Raw genomic sequence first — 14,324 nt, 5'->3', positions numbered from 1 at the left:
CGAACCATTTATCCGTCAACGTTTAATTAGTTACCGGAGAATCCACACTATGAACCATTTTTTCGTCAACGTTTCATTAGTTACCAGAGAATCCACAGCACAAACCATTTTTCTGTCAACGTTTCATTAGTTACCGGAGAATCCACAGTACGAACCATTTTTCGTCAACATTCCATTAGTTACCAGAGAATCCACAGTACGAACCATTTTTCAATATACGTTTCATTACATACCCAAAAATACACAGTACGAACCATTTATCTGTCAACGTTTCATTACTTACCGAAGAATCCACTGTACAAACCATTTTTCCGTCAACGTTTCATTAGTTACCAGAGAATCCACAGTATGAACCATTTTTTTGTCAACGTTTCATTAGTTACTGGAGAATCCACAGTACGAACCATTTTTCCATCAACGTTTCATTAGTTACCAGAGAATCCATTGTACGAACCATTTTTTCATCAACGTTTCATTAGTTACCAGAGAATCCACATTACCAACCATTTTTCCATCAACGTTTCATTAGTTACCAGAGAATCCACAGTACGAATCATTTTTCTGTCAACATTTCATTAGTTACCGGAGAATTCACAGTATGAACGATTTTTCCATCAACGTTTCATTAGTTACCAGAGAATCCATAGTATGGACCATTTTTCCATCAACGCTTCATTAGTTACCCAAGAATCCACAGTACGAACCATTTTTCCATCAACATTTCATTAGTTACCAAAGAATCCACAGTATGAACCATTTTTCTGTCAATGTTTCATTAGTTACCAGAGAATCCACAGTATGAACCATTTTTCCGTGAACGTTTCATTAGTTACCGGAGAATCCACAGTACGAAACATTTTTTCGTCAATGTTTCATTAGTTACCGGAGAATCCATAGTACGAACCATTTTTCCATAAACGTTTCATTAGTTATCGGAGAATCCACAGTACGAACCATTTTTTCGTCAATGTTTCATTAGTTACTGAAGAATCCACAGTACGAGCCATTTTTCCATCAACGTTTCATTAGTTACTGGAGAATCCACAGTACGAACCATTTTTCCGTCAATGTTTCATTAGTTACTAGAGAATCCACAGTACGAACCAGTTTTCCATCAACGTCTCATTAGTTACAGAAGAATCCACAGTACGAACCATTTTTCCGTCAACATTTCGTTAGTTGCTAGAGAATCCACAGTACGAACCATTTTTCCGTCAAAGTTTCATTAGTTACCAGAGAATCCATTGTACGAACCATTTTTCCGTCAACGTTTCATTAGTTACTGGAGAATCCACAGTATGAACCATTTTTCCTTGAATGTTTCATTAGTTACTGGAGAATCCACAGTACGGACCATTTTTCCGTCAACATTTCATTAGTTACAAGAGAATCCACAGTACCAACCATTTTTCTAGAGAATCCAGAGTACGAACCATTTTTCCGTCAACATTTCATTAGCTACCGAAGAATCGACAATACGAACCATTTTCTCGTCAACGTTCCATTAGTTACCAGAGAATCCACAGTACGAACCATTTTTCCAACAACGTTTCATTAGTTACCGGAGAATCCACAATACGAACCATTTTTCCGTCAACATTTCATTAGTTACAAGAGAATCCATGGTACGAACCATTTTTCTATCAACGTTTCATTATTTACCGGAGAATCCATAGTACAAACCATTTTTCCGTCAATGTTTCATTAGTTACCAGAGAATCCACAATATGAACCATTTTTCTGTCAACGATTCATTAGTTACCGGAGAATCCAAGGTACTAACTATTTTTCCATCAACGTTTCATTAGTTACCAGAGAATCCACAGTACGAACCATTTTTCCCTCAACATTTCATTATTTACTGAAGAATCCACAGTACGAACCACTTTTCCGTCAATGTTTCATTAGTTATCGGAGAATCCACAGTACGAACCATTTTTCCATCAACGTTTCATTAGTTACCACAGAATCCACAGTACAAACAATTTTTCCATTAATGTTTCATTAGTTACTGGAGAGTCCACAGTACGAACCATCTTTCTGTAAACGTTTCATTAGTTACCGGAGAATCCAGATTACGAACCATTTCCGTGAACGTTTCATTAGTTACGAGAGAATCCACAATACGAACCATTTTTTCGTCAACTTTTCATTAGTTACCGGAGAATCCATACTACGAACAAATTTTCCATCAACGTTTCATTAGTTACCAAAGAATCCACATTACGAACCATTTTTCCGTCAACATTTCATTAGTTACCGGAGAATCCACAGTACGAACCATTTTTCTGTCAACGTTTCATTAGTTACCGGAGAAACCACAGTACCAACCATTTTTTCGACAACGTTTCATCAGTTACTGGAGAATCCAGAGTACGAACCATTTTTCAGTGAAAGTTTCATTAGTTACTGGAGAATCCACAGTACGAACCTTTTTTCTGTCAACGTTTCATTAGTTACTGGAGAATCCACAATACGAACCATTTTTCCGTCAACGTTTCATTAGTTACCAGAGAATCCACAGTACGAACAATTTTTCTGTCAACATTTCATTAGTTACCGGAGAATCGACAGTACGAACCATTTTACCGGAGAATCCATAGTACGAACCATTTTCCGTCAAAATTCCATTAGTTACTGGAGAATCCACAGTACGAACCATTTTTCTGTCAACGTTTCATTAGTTACCGGAGAATCCACAGTACGAACCATTTTCCCATCAAAGTTTCATTAGTTACCGGAAAATCCACATTACGAACCATTTTTCCATCAACTTTTCTTTAGTTACCAGAGAATCCATAGTACGAACCATTTTTCCATCAAAATTTCATTAGTTACTGGAGAATCCACAGTACGAACCATTTTTCCGTCAAAGATTCATTAGTTATTGGAGAATCCATAGTACTAACCATTTTTTCGTCAACGTTTCATTAGTTACCGGAGAATATATAGTACGCACCATTTTTCCATCAACATTTCATTAGATACTAGAGAATCCACCGTAAGAACCATTTTTCCATCAACGTTTCATTAGTTACTAGAGAATCCACAGTATGAACCCTTTTTTCGTCAACATTTCATTAGTTACCAGAGAATCCATAGTATGAACTATTTTTCCGTCAACGTTTCATTAGTTACTGGAGAATTCACAGTACGAACCATTTTTCCGTCAACATTTCATTAGTTACCGGAGAATCCAAAGTACGAACCATTTTTCCCTCAACGTTTCATTAGTTACCGAAGAATCGACAGTACGAACCATTTTTCCATCAATGTTTCATTAGTTACTGGAGAATCCACAGTACGAACCATTTTTCGGTCAATGTTTCATTAGTTACCGGAGAATCCACAGTACAAATCATTTTTCCGTCAACGTTTCATTAGTTACCGCAGAATCCACAGTACAAACCATTTTCCCATCAACGTTTCATTAGTTACTGGAGAATCCATAGTACGAACCGTTTTCCCGTCAACGTTTCGTTAGTCACCGGAGAATCCATAGTACGAACCATTTTTCCGTCAACATTTCATTATTTACCAGAGAATCCACAGTATGAACCATTTTTCCATCAATGTATCATTAGTTACCGGAGAATCCATAGTACGAACCATTTTTGCCTCAACGTTTCATTAGTTACTGGAGAATCCACAGTACGAACCATTTTTTCGTCAACGTTTCATTAGTTACCGGAGAATCCATAGTACAAACCATTTTTCCGTCAACATTTCATTAGTTACTGGAGAATCCATAGGACGAACCATTTTTCCATCAACGTTTCATTAGTTACCGAAGAATCCACAGTACGAACCATTTTTCGTTGCATTCCAATAATTTTCAAAAAAATAGCTTTATTACTATGATTAACTTAATTACATACACTTGAGGTGGCATTCTGGGAGGATCACTTGATGGAAAGCCTCAGTGTGATAGCTGGTCGGTACCATAACAACAATATCCATAATATGAGATCTTGATAAGTGACTTCCACTACTAGAGAAATTATGGTGTGGGATTTACCATTTTCTTTGAATTAAAATGACTTTAATTAGTCATTTAATTAAGTGAAAAATAATAAATTTGTGAAAATACACCAAAAGTGACTTAAGTAAAATAAAATAAAATTAAAATGTCACTTAAGATAAAGTTAAGAGAGAAGATTCTTGAGTAATAGTAGATAATAAAATAATATGCTTCTAGAGGCTTGGAGATCTAACCATCAGAGCTATAAAAGAGGAGGAGGAGATCATTTGGGAACACCTTGGATTTGAGGATTTGTATTTGGTGTGGATTGGAAAATTCAATTCTCTACCATAGTAGCCCCAAGATGGAAAACCTCAAGTGATTCAATGAGGGATGGTGAGTACCCAACTCTCCCCTTTGTGAATCCATTAAGAATTCATAGGTTCTTTCAGCAGTGTCGTGATATTTTGGAGGCACTCTGTAGTTTTATTGTAGATGTATTTGTGGGCATCACCTCAGTCATATTCTCGTTTCGTGTTTCTTGTTGCTGAGATATATTGCATGTCTTTCTTGTTTATTCTATATTTGCATATTCTATTTTCCATTTTGTTGTTAAAATTATGGTGTAATGCATGCAAATTGTTATTTAATTGATGTCATTATTTTCTAAGGCAATTTGTAGTGAAAAAATTAATTTGGGACACTACAATGGTATTAGAATATGAATTTGGCTAGTTGTGGATTAAAATAAAAGTTGTCATATTGTTCCTAAAGAATAAAGGAGCAAAGTTTGTGGGTTAAATTTCTTAATATATTCACTGGAGAATAATTGTTGCAAGTGATTTTGCAAAGTGCAGAAGAGAACATATTGGATAGAGTAATGTTGGTTTGTAGGGCCAAAATTGATTACCTAGATGGGAAAAAAATATTTTGCTATGCTCAAATTATTTTATTGGGAGAAAATTATTTTTTGAGCTAAATTTATCGTTCTGGATTAAGATTACTTTTTTGGGAAAAAAATTTCTTGCTGGGTCAAAATTATCTTTTCATGCCAAATTTTTCTTGTTGGGTCGAATTGTTTTGTAGTAATTGAGTTTATTTGTGAAGAGGTTCTTCAATATTATTAATAATTTTATTCGAGTTTCCTATTGTGGAATTTTTTAATAAAACTTTACGATTCACCCGTTATCCAATTTTTGGTGGAATTTATTAAAATTTCAGCAAAATTACTTTTGGATACTTTCAAAAGAAATTTAATTTGTTGAGACCATATTATTGTTCCATTTATCATAAATATTAGTTGGATCCATATTTTTCTATTGGCATTGAGTCTATTTATTGGGCTCAAATTATTTTCCAAAGCCCATTTTATTTGCTCGAGCTAGATTTATCTATTGGGGTTGAGTTTATTTGTTGGGTTGATTTTATTTGCTAGAGCCCAATTTATTGATTGGAGGCTATTTTATTTGTTGGAGGTTTTGCAGGAGATTTATCTCATTTGAGCCAATGATTTTGTAGTGGGTTTGTAGGATTGAAGAGTTGAAGCATTGTGTTACGAATTTATCTTATCTAGAGTAGTGCACAAGGCTGGATAAATAGGGAAATTTGCACTAGTTGGATATTTCTAGATAAGCTATAATCTTCCCAAGATTTTGCTGGGTTTTTCTGGATTTTGTGAGAGGAGTCCATGGTTAGAATTTCATAATTTTTTAGGTGGTATTTGGGTTGTAAACAAACATTCCTTTAGCAGTGTGTTTTATTAGTAAACTCGACGAATGACACCACTTTGTGGGCTTGATATTGGTTTGGAGTTAAGCCAAAAAAAATTTGGTTTGCAATTGGTTTGATATGAGGAGCTCAAGATTAACTTTTCAAAATTTTCTGAGTAGTTTTGGGGGAAGAAACTTTAGTTCTTTGAGAGAGAAGCAATAATGTTTTCTAGGTAGTGCATGCAACATGTTTGGTTCATTTGTAGCACTTGGGCCTACTTCATTTCACTAGGGTTTTTCATGCATGCATTGTGATATCAAAATCATTTAAGAATGATAATTATCTAAATTTTTTGTCCCTTATAATTATTTATGTTACAAGTGTTTCCATTTTATCTGCAAAGGGTTTGGCAAAAGTATTGTTTGCTAAATGTTTGTTAGAATTTCCCAAAGAAAGATTTTAATATTTGTTGATTTAGTGAGAGAGTATGGTGAATCTACATGATGTGTTCATACTGTATTTGGACCTTTATGTAAATGTTGAGTATATATTGATGTGAGAGTTATATGTATTGAGTTAGTTTGCCATGTAATCAAAAGTTTATTGTTGTTCAATAGAGTGGAGAAGGTATACTAGCTTGATTTCCTTGCCATCATTATACAAAAAGAATGGATCAAATATTCATCACTTCCCTTAATAAAATAGTGACACCATCAACAAAACCGTTTCCAAGGGGATACTTTCTATGTTACAATAAAAGCAGCCATAGGAAGAGCATGAGTTGGGATATAAAATATATTCTCCTGACAACTTTGACAGTCATGAAATTTTCCACAAAATCCATTTTAAAATTTGAAAAACTTGCTTCACTCCTATCCAATGTGTATCAATTAGATGGGAAGAGCTTAATTTTGTCTCTAAAACCATTCATGTTTGCCCTAGTACAACCCAAGTATTGGGATCACCCTTGTATAGAAATAAAACTTCCGGTTGCATCTTGCCTCAATAGTATCATGATGTTAACTACACCTATACCCCCTTATAGTGCTAACAGTATGAGGAGAGTCTTTAGGCTCATAGTGGAGACCTCTCAGGATTTGGATAACACTGAGGGTCCCACCTTTGGGAATAGGCTAGAGATTTTAGAAGTCATGGCCTTGGCTAGGTGTTATGACCTCATATTTGAGTTAGAGTGTGATGGCTTGATCTTATAGATGTTTTGATGTCTTTTCCACATTAGGAAACATCATCCTCACATAGTCATAACACACATGTAGTCCATTTTTTCCTCATGTATGGGAGACTATGATGTCATTTCCAGTAGGTTGCAGTCTAGATTATTGTCCATTTGGAGGAGAGAACAATTGGTCTCACCTATTTCTAATGAAATAGCCAAAAGGTCGGTTATGTAGAACATTGGTTTGTTGACCCTTCCTCTATTTATCAATTTATCAAATCCTTCCTCTATTTATCTTTTCTTTATTTTGAGTAAATTAGTAAATTCTACAAGTTATGAACCACTCAACAATTCTTTTCACATGCTTTAGATTTGGTTGAGATAGGCTTACTGACAATATCAAACCACTTACTCCACGAGCCTTTTGATATCTTCAACTGATCCAAAATGGATTCAGTTTTTCCTCCAGATCAATATCTTCAAATTTAGTTGAAAGTTGAATCAAATCAAAGTGCTCATCGATACGATTCCAACGGCATGAATGGCATGTAAATTTGAGTCTGGATTGAGAAGTTAAAGAAAATCAAAGTTTCAAGGAAAACTAGGGCAAAATAAGGAAAAATCAAAGTCAAAATCAAATAGTCAAAGTGAACGGTCAATGGTCAACAAAAGGTGATGTCAGTAGGATACATGTTGTCCCTAGAATGTGCCATATGTCTAGGGTGATGTCATCAAGGTTGGTGATGTGTCATGATTTCATTGGTTGATACGGGCCAATCTAGTGCTGACACATGGCAACCCTGATTTTCCCAATAATGGCATGAAATCCCAAAATTTGGGGTTAGGGATGATTAAACCCCTGACCTCCTGGAAAGGTTAATATCTCGCCCGATTGTGCTCACTGGTTGAGCTATGTTGTCGCTTGCTTATAATGGTGCGAATATTGTATTTATGGTTAATAGGATTTGTTGCTGGAAAAGGGCTGGACAGTTGGGGTCAACCCCATGACTGTCGCACCATTAACATTTATTATTATCATAACCACCATACTGTTAACAATACATGGCACCGTTACCATAACCATATTGCACCAAATATCAACATAGAATTCATATAATATATATTTCATCATATATAACACAACCACCGGCAGAAGTGTAGGGCAGAGCATTCGAACCTCTGACGTCTACGATATATATATATATATATATATATATATATATATATATATATATATATATATATATATATATATATATATATCTGTATATATATATATATCTGTATATATATATATATATATATATATATATATAGATAGATAGATAGATAGATAGATACAACATCGTCGTAGAAGTCTGCTAACCAAGAGACCAAGTGATGGAGATTGGTATTCAAGTTGCCCAAATTATATATAATTTTATGCAGGTTCCAAACCCGACATACCATAGTGCACATCCCGAAAGTAGTTTTTAATTGTAGGGAGTATTTTTCTTGTAGGTAGAGATGGTTTTTGTAGGTACATAGGTGGTTTTTGACTATCCATGGGGTCTGGAGGTCATTGTGGCCAAATATGGTTGCGTTTATACTCGTTTGACTCGAAATTTCGAGCTGGATGTAGTGGCCATGTCCATTTTCTAATTTGAGACTCTATTTTCAAGCTCATACCTATAATAGTATATTGAAGACAAAATAAAGAGGTCAGCACTGGAAGTGAAAGGACCAGGAGATGTAGCCAGAAAGTCTCATGAACTCCTTTATTAAATTTGGTTGAGTTGATGTGTTTAAATGTGTTTTCAATTTGCTTATGTGTTTATGTTATTCACAATATTTTCGATCTATTGCATTAAGTAACATAAGTGAATTCACAGATATTCTATAACACCTTTTTCATTAACGGATGAAGTGGTGTTAGTGCAACAAGATTTTTAAGGTTTGACAAGTTTGTGTGAAGTTCTGAATGCTTACTAGGTTGACGTTCAAATGAGGTGAAGGAGAGCTTGTTGAAGCAAATACAGACATTGGAAGGGTCTTTTCACAAATAAGGATGGTAGACGAAACTCCACTTGGGTTAGAATCCCAATTCTTGGATAGTTTCAAGACAATACGTGCCATGCTGGAAGAGATGTATCATGAGTTCAAAAAGGGTAAAGGTGAAGGCACTTCATCACCTAAACCAGACAAAGAATAAAAGTAACCTTTTCTTTCTACTCCTCCAGATAAAGAAGATAAAGGAAAGGGGGAAAATCCTCCTCCTTCTCCTCCATCATCACCATAATTTTCATCATCCTCTTCTTCTCATAAAACTAGTTCTTCTACGAAGAAGAAAAAGAAATCCTCTTTAATAAAATTAGATGTAAAATTTGATTTTCCAATTTATGATGGACAACTTAATCCTGAAAATCTTGATAATTGGATAAGGAAAATTGATGTATATTGTAGGGTGCAGAAAGTTGATTAAGAAAGAAAGAAGATCAAGCTTGCTAGCCTTCGACTTGGAGGAACCGCACTTTTATGGTGGGAAGGCAAGACACTTGAAGTAGATCTCGAAAATCATGGTAAAATGATTTCAACCTGGAATGAATTTGTTTCTACTATTAAAAAAAAATATATATCCTTTGGCTTATATGCAACAAGAAATGATGGGTTGGAAAACACTATGTCAATTAAAAGGTCAAAGTGTTCAAATTTATACCAAGGAATTCTATAAGAGAGCTTTAACATTAGGCATATAATTAGACTCAGTAGAGACATTGTTCAAATACATAGGTGGTCTTCATAGTTCTTTGAGGCATAGCATACTTATGTTTAATCCAAATAGATTAGATGATGTATCAATTCAAGCACCTCATCTAGAAGCTAGAGGTAAAATGTAACCCCAGATGTTGGGAAATCATCCAAACCTATTGAAAGCAAGAATAAAGGCAAGAAGAAACTGAAATTAAAGGAGAAGAAAACAAACACTATGAATAAGGATAAACCTTCATGCACTCACTATAAGAAGGAAGGACACGATGAGGCACGTTGTTGGTCATTTCATCTAGAATTGAAGCCTAAGAAGTTTGGGAGTAAAGAGCGAAAGAATATTGCTACTATTCAAAAGGACTTGGGTCCATATTCAGGTGACGAGGCAATGATTACAGCTACACGTATAAAAGGTAAAGATTCAAAAGCATAAACAAGTACTTCTTCACATTTTGTTGATAATGATAATGATGAGAGGAAAAGAAATGAGCTATTTCAAATAAGAGTCATTTCCAAGCATAGTAAAATTGATATTTTATTTGATAGTGGGTCACAAGTTAATTTGATTTCTAAAGAAATTGTAAAGAAGTTGGGTCTAGAAACAAAACCTCATAAATAGCCATATCCATTAGGTTGGGTGTGTGATAAAACTAAGCTACAAGTTACAAAACAATGTAAACTTCATTTTTCTATTGGGTCAAAGTTTGTTGATGAGGTTGAGTTAGACATAGTCCCACTAGATATATGTGGAATAGTTTGTATTAGGAAGTCCATACTTGTACGATAGAAATGTTATCTTCTATCAAACTGAAAATAAGTATCAACTCACTAAGGATGGAATTGAATATATTGTAAGGGCTCATAAAATCAAAGATAACTTCTCTCTCATAAATTTTGGACAGATGAAAAGAATTGTAAATGCAAGTAAACAATTTTTACATATGATTGTAATAGGAAAGGATCTTGATAAATCTGATGCTTTCCAAGGTTGTAATCCTAAACAGAAAGGAGATCTAGTTAAATTTGTTTTTGATTATGACCTTCTGTTTCAAGAACCTAAAGCGATTCCACCCAAGTGAGAGATAGAACATGAGATTTATTTGCAGCAAGATGTTCCACTACCTAACATTGGAATGTATAAGTTATCAGCTCTAGAGAACGCAGATATAAGGAAACAGGTATAGGAGTTTCTCGATCAAGGGTTTATTCGACCAAGCACATCACCGTGTAGATGACATATTGTGTTAGTGTGAAAGAAAGACAGTTCGTGGAGAATGTGCATTGATTTTTGAGCATTAAATAAAATCACAATAAAGAATTTCTATCCTTTTCCTTTTATTGATGATTTGTTAGATCAACTAAAAGATGTAATTTACTTCTCTAAATTGGTCAGATCAGAGTTGCAGAATACGATGTATGGAAGTCTGCTTTCAAAATGAAGAAAGGACTCTACGAATGGATGGTTATGCCTTTTGGCTTAAATAATGCTCCAACTACATTCATGCGAGTCACGAAGGATGTATTTAGTCCATTCATTGATGATTTTGTAATAGTCTATTTAGATGATATTCTTGTTTTGGGTAGAACATGGGATGAACATGTTAAGCATGTAAAACATATTTTAGATGTTTTGAAAAGATAAAATCTCTATGTAAAACTATTAAAATGTCAAATTGGGAGAACATCTTTAAATTATTTGGGTTATATTGTAGGGGGTGGTGAATTGAAGATAGATCCCTCTAAGGTCAAAGTCATTGTAAATTGGCCTAAGCCAAATACTACTATAGAAGTTAGAACTCTCTTAGGGGTAGCGCATTATTGGAGAAATTTTATTGCTGACTTTTCTTTGATTGCAACTCCTTTACATGCTTTGAAAAGTTTGAAATAAGTGTTTCAGTGGGGAGGCAAATAGCAGAAAGCCTTCAACACATTCAAAGAAAGGACTAGGAGATGTAGCCAGAAAGTCTAGTCAACTCCTTTATTAAATTTGGCTGTGTCGATGTGTTTAAATGTGTTTTAAATTTTCTTATGTGTTTATGTGATTCGTAATCTTTTCGACCCATTGCATTAAGTAACATAAGCAAATTCACACATAGTATATAATACCTTTTTCATTAATAGATCTGGTGGTATCAGAATTACAAAGATTCTACTATAGGCCACGAATGAATGACATAGTTTCTAGATATATTAAAGGATGTACTATGTGTACTACAAGCAAGCCAAGTAATAGAAAATTAGGCTTATATACTCCATTGCCAATTCCTTCTCATCCTTGGGCAAGTGTTTCCATGGATTTTGTTGGGGATTGCCAAAGTCTAGAAAGATTGATGATTATTTGTATGTAGTTGTGGATAGGTTAAGTAAAATATGTATTTTGACACCATGTAATAAACATCTCACAACTGAAAAAACTACAAAGTTGTTCTTTCAAAATGTATGGGTTCATTTTGGGTTACCCACTTCTATTTTATCTGATCAAGATTCTCGATTTGTTGGGAAATTTTGGTGAAGTCTATGGGAGTTAATGGACATAAAGTTATATAAGAGCATGGCATTTCATCTGCAAACAAATGGTCAGACAGAGGTGGTTAACAGGACAGTGATACAGTTGCTTTGAGGATATTGCAACAAGCATCCCAAACTTTTGGATGAGCATTTGTGTTATGTGCAACATGCTTACAACCATGCAAAACATTCTTCTACTCAAAGATATCCTTTTAAGAGTTGTTTTTGTTTTATACCAAACTCTCCCTTGGATTTTGTCTTTGGTAAAGACATAGCAGTTGATGGACACAGTGATGTGGACAAAGAAACCAAGTTCATTGAACAAATCTAGGAAACTCACTAGGTAGTACAAGAACAACCGGAAAGAAGTCAAGCAATGTATAAGGCGCAACATGAAGAGCATCATATTGAGCATATTTTTCAAGTTGGTGATCAAGTATGGTTGTACATTAGCGAAGAAAGACTGCAAGGGGAAGGTAAAAAGTTGAAACCAATTAGATATGGTCCTTTCAAAATACTTGACAAAATTGGTGAAAATGATTTTTGCCTAGATCTACCAGCTCATATGCAGATCTATTTTGTCGTAAATGTTGAAAACTTGCGATTATATGAGCCTTCATTGGTTGAAGATCCTGAAGAGCAAGGTCAGCTACCTTCCATTGAAGATCTTCTACCCGAGTATCATAATGAGATATAGGAGGACACAATTCTTAACAGGAGGATAAGAACTTCATGATGCAGAAATGTTGAGTATCTTCGAGTTGGACTCAAAGGTACAAATCCAAGTAAAGAACGATGGATAGAGATCGCAAAAGTGAAGTAAAATTATCCTCACTTACTTGACAACTAAGACCAACTCTTGGGGGTCTAAAAGCTTCAGTGGGGAGGAGTGATCCAAAATGGATTCAGTTTTTCTTCTGGATCAAAGTCTTCAAATTTAGTTGAAAGTTGAATAAAATCAAATTTCTCGTCATTAGGATTCGAACAGTGTGAACGACATGTAAATCTGAGTCTAGATGAAGAAGTTAAAGCAAGTCAAAGTTTAAAGGAAAACTAGAGAAAAATGAGGAAAAGTCAAAGTCAAAGTCAAACAGTCAAAGTCAACGATCAACACAGGGTGATGTCAGTAGGACACGTGCCATCTAGGGAATGCGCCATATGTCCAGGATAATGTCATCAAGGTTGGTGATGTGTCGTGATTTGATTGGTTGATATGGGCCAATCTAGTGCTGACACGTGGTAGCCAGAATTTACCCAATATTGCCATGAAATCACAAAATTTGGGGCCAAGGAGGATCAAATGCTTCACCTCCCAGAAAGGTTAAGATTTCACTAGATTATTCTCACTGGTTGAGGTATGTTGTTAATTGTTTATAATGATGTAGATATTGTATTTATGGTGAACAAGATTTGTTGCCGGAAAAGGGCAAAACGGTCGCGGTCAACTCCATGATCCTCAGACCCTTAACATTTATTATTATCATAACTGTTAGACTGTTAACATTACATGGCACTGTAGCCATAGCCATATCGCACCAAATATCAGCATACGATCATTCAATATATGTTTCAGCATATATAACACAACCAGCGGCAGAAAGGTAGGGCAGAGGTTTTGAACCTCTGACCCCTCCAATATATATATATATATATATATATATATATATATGTATATATATATATATATATATATATATGTATATATATATATATATATATATATGTATATATATATATATATATATATATATATGTATATATATATATATATATATATATATATATATATATGTATATATATATATATATATATATATATATATATGTATATATATATATATATATATATATATATATATATATATATATATATATATATATATATATATATACAACGTCTTCACACAAGTTCGCTAACCAAGAGACCAAGTGGTGGAGCTTGGTATTCAAGACGCCCAAACTATATTTCATTTTATGCAGGTGTTGAACCTGCCATACCATAGTGTGCATCCTGAAAGCGGTTTTTAATTATAGAGAGTAGTTTTCTTGCAAGTGGAGACGATTTTTGTAGGTATAGAGGTGGTTTTTGGCTCTCCAGGGCGTTTGGAGGTTACTGTGGCCAAATATGGTCAATTTTATGCCCGTTTGACATGAAATTTCAATTTGGACGCAGTGATGTCCATTTTCTGATTTGAGACTCTGTTTTCGAGCTCATACCTGTAA

Source organism: Pinus tabuliformis, chromosome Q (genome assembly GCF_031772625.1).
Source record: "Pinus tabuliformis cultivar Carrire ecotype Pingquan chromosome Q, CPIR1, whole genome shotgun sequence".
NCBI classification, from domain to species: Eukaryota; Viridiplantae; Streptophyta; class Pinopsida; order Pinales; family Pinaceae; genus Pinus; species Pinus tabuliformis.
This window is presented reverse-complemented; position numbering follows the sequence as displayed.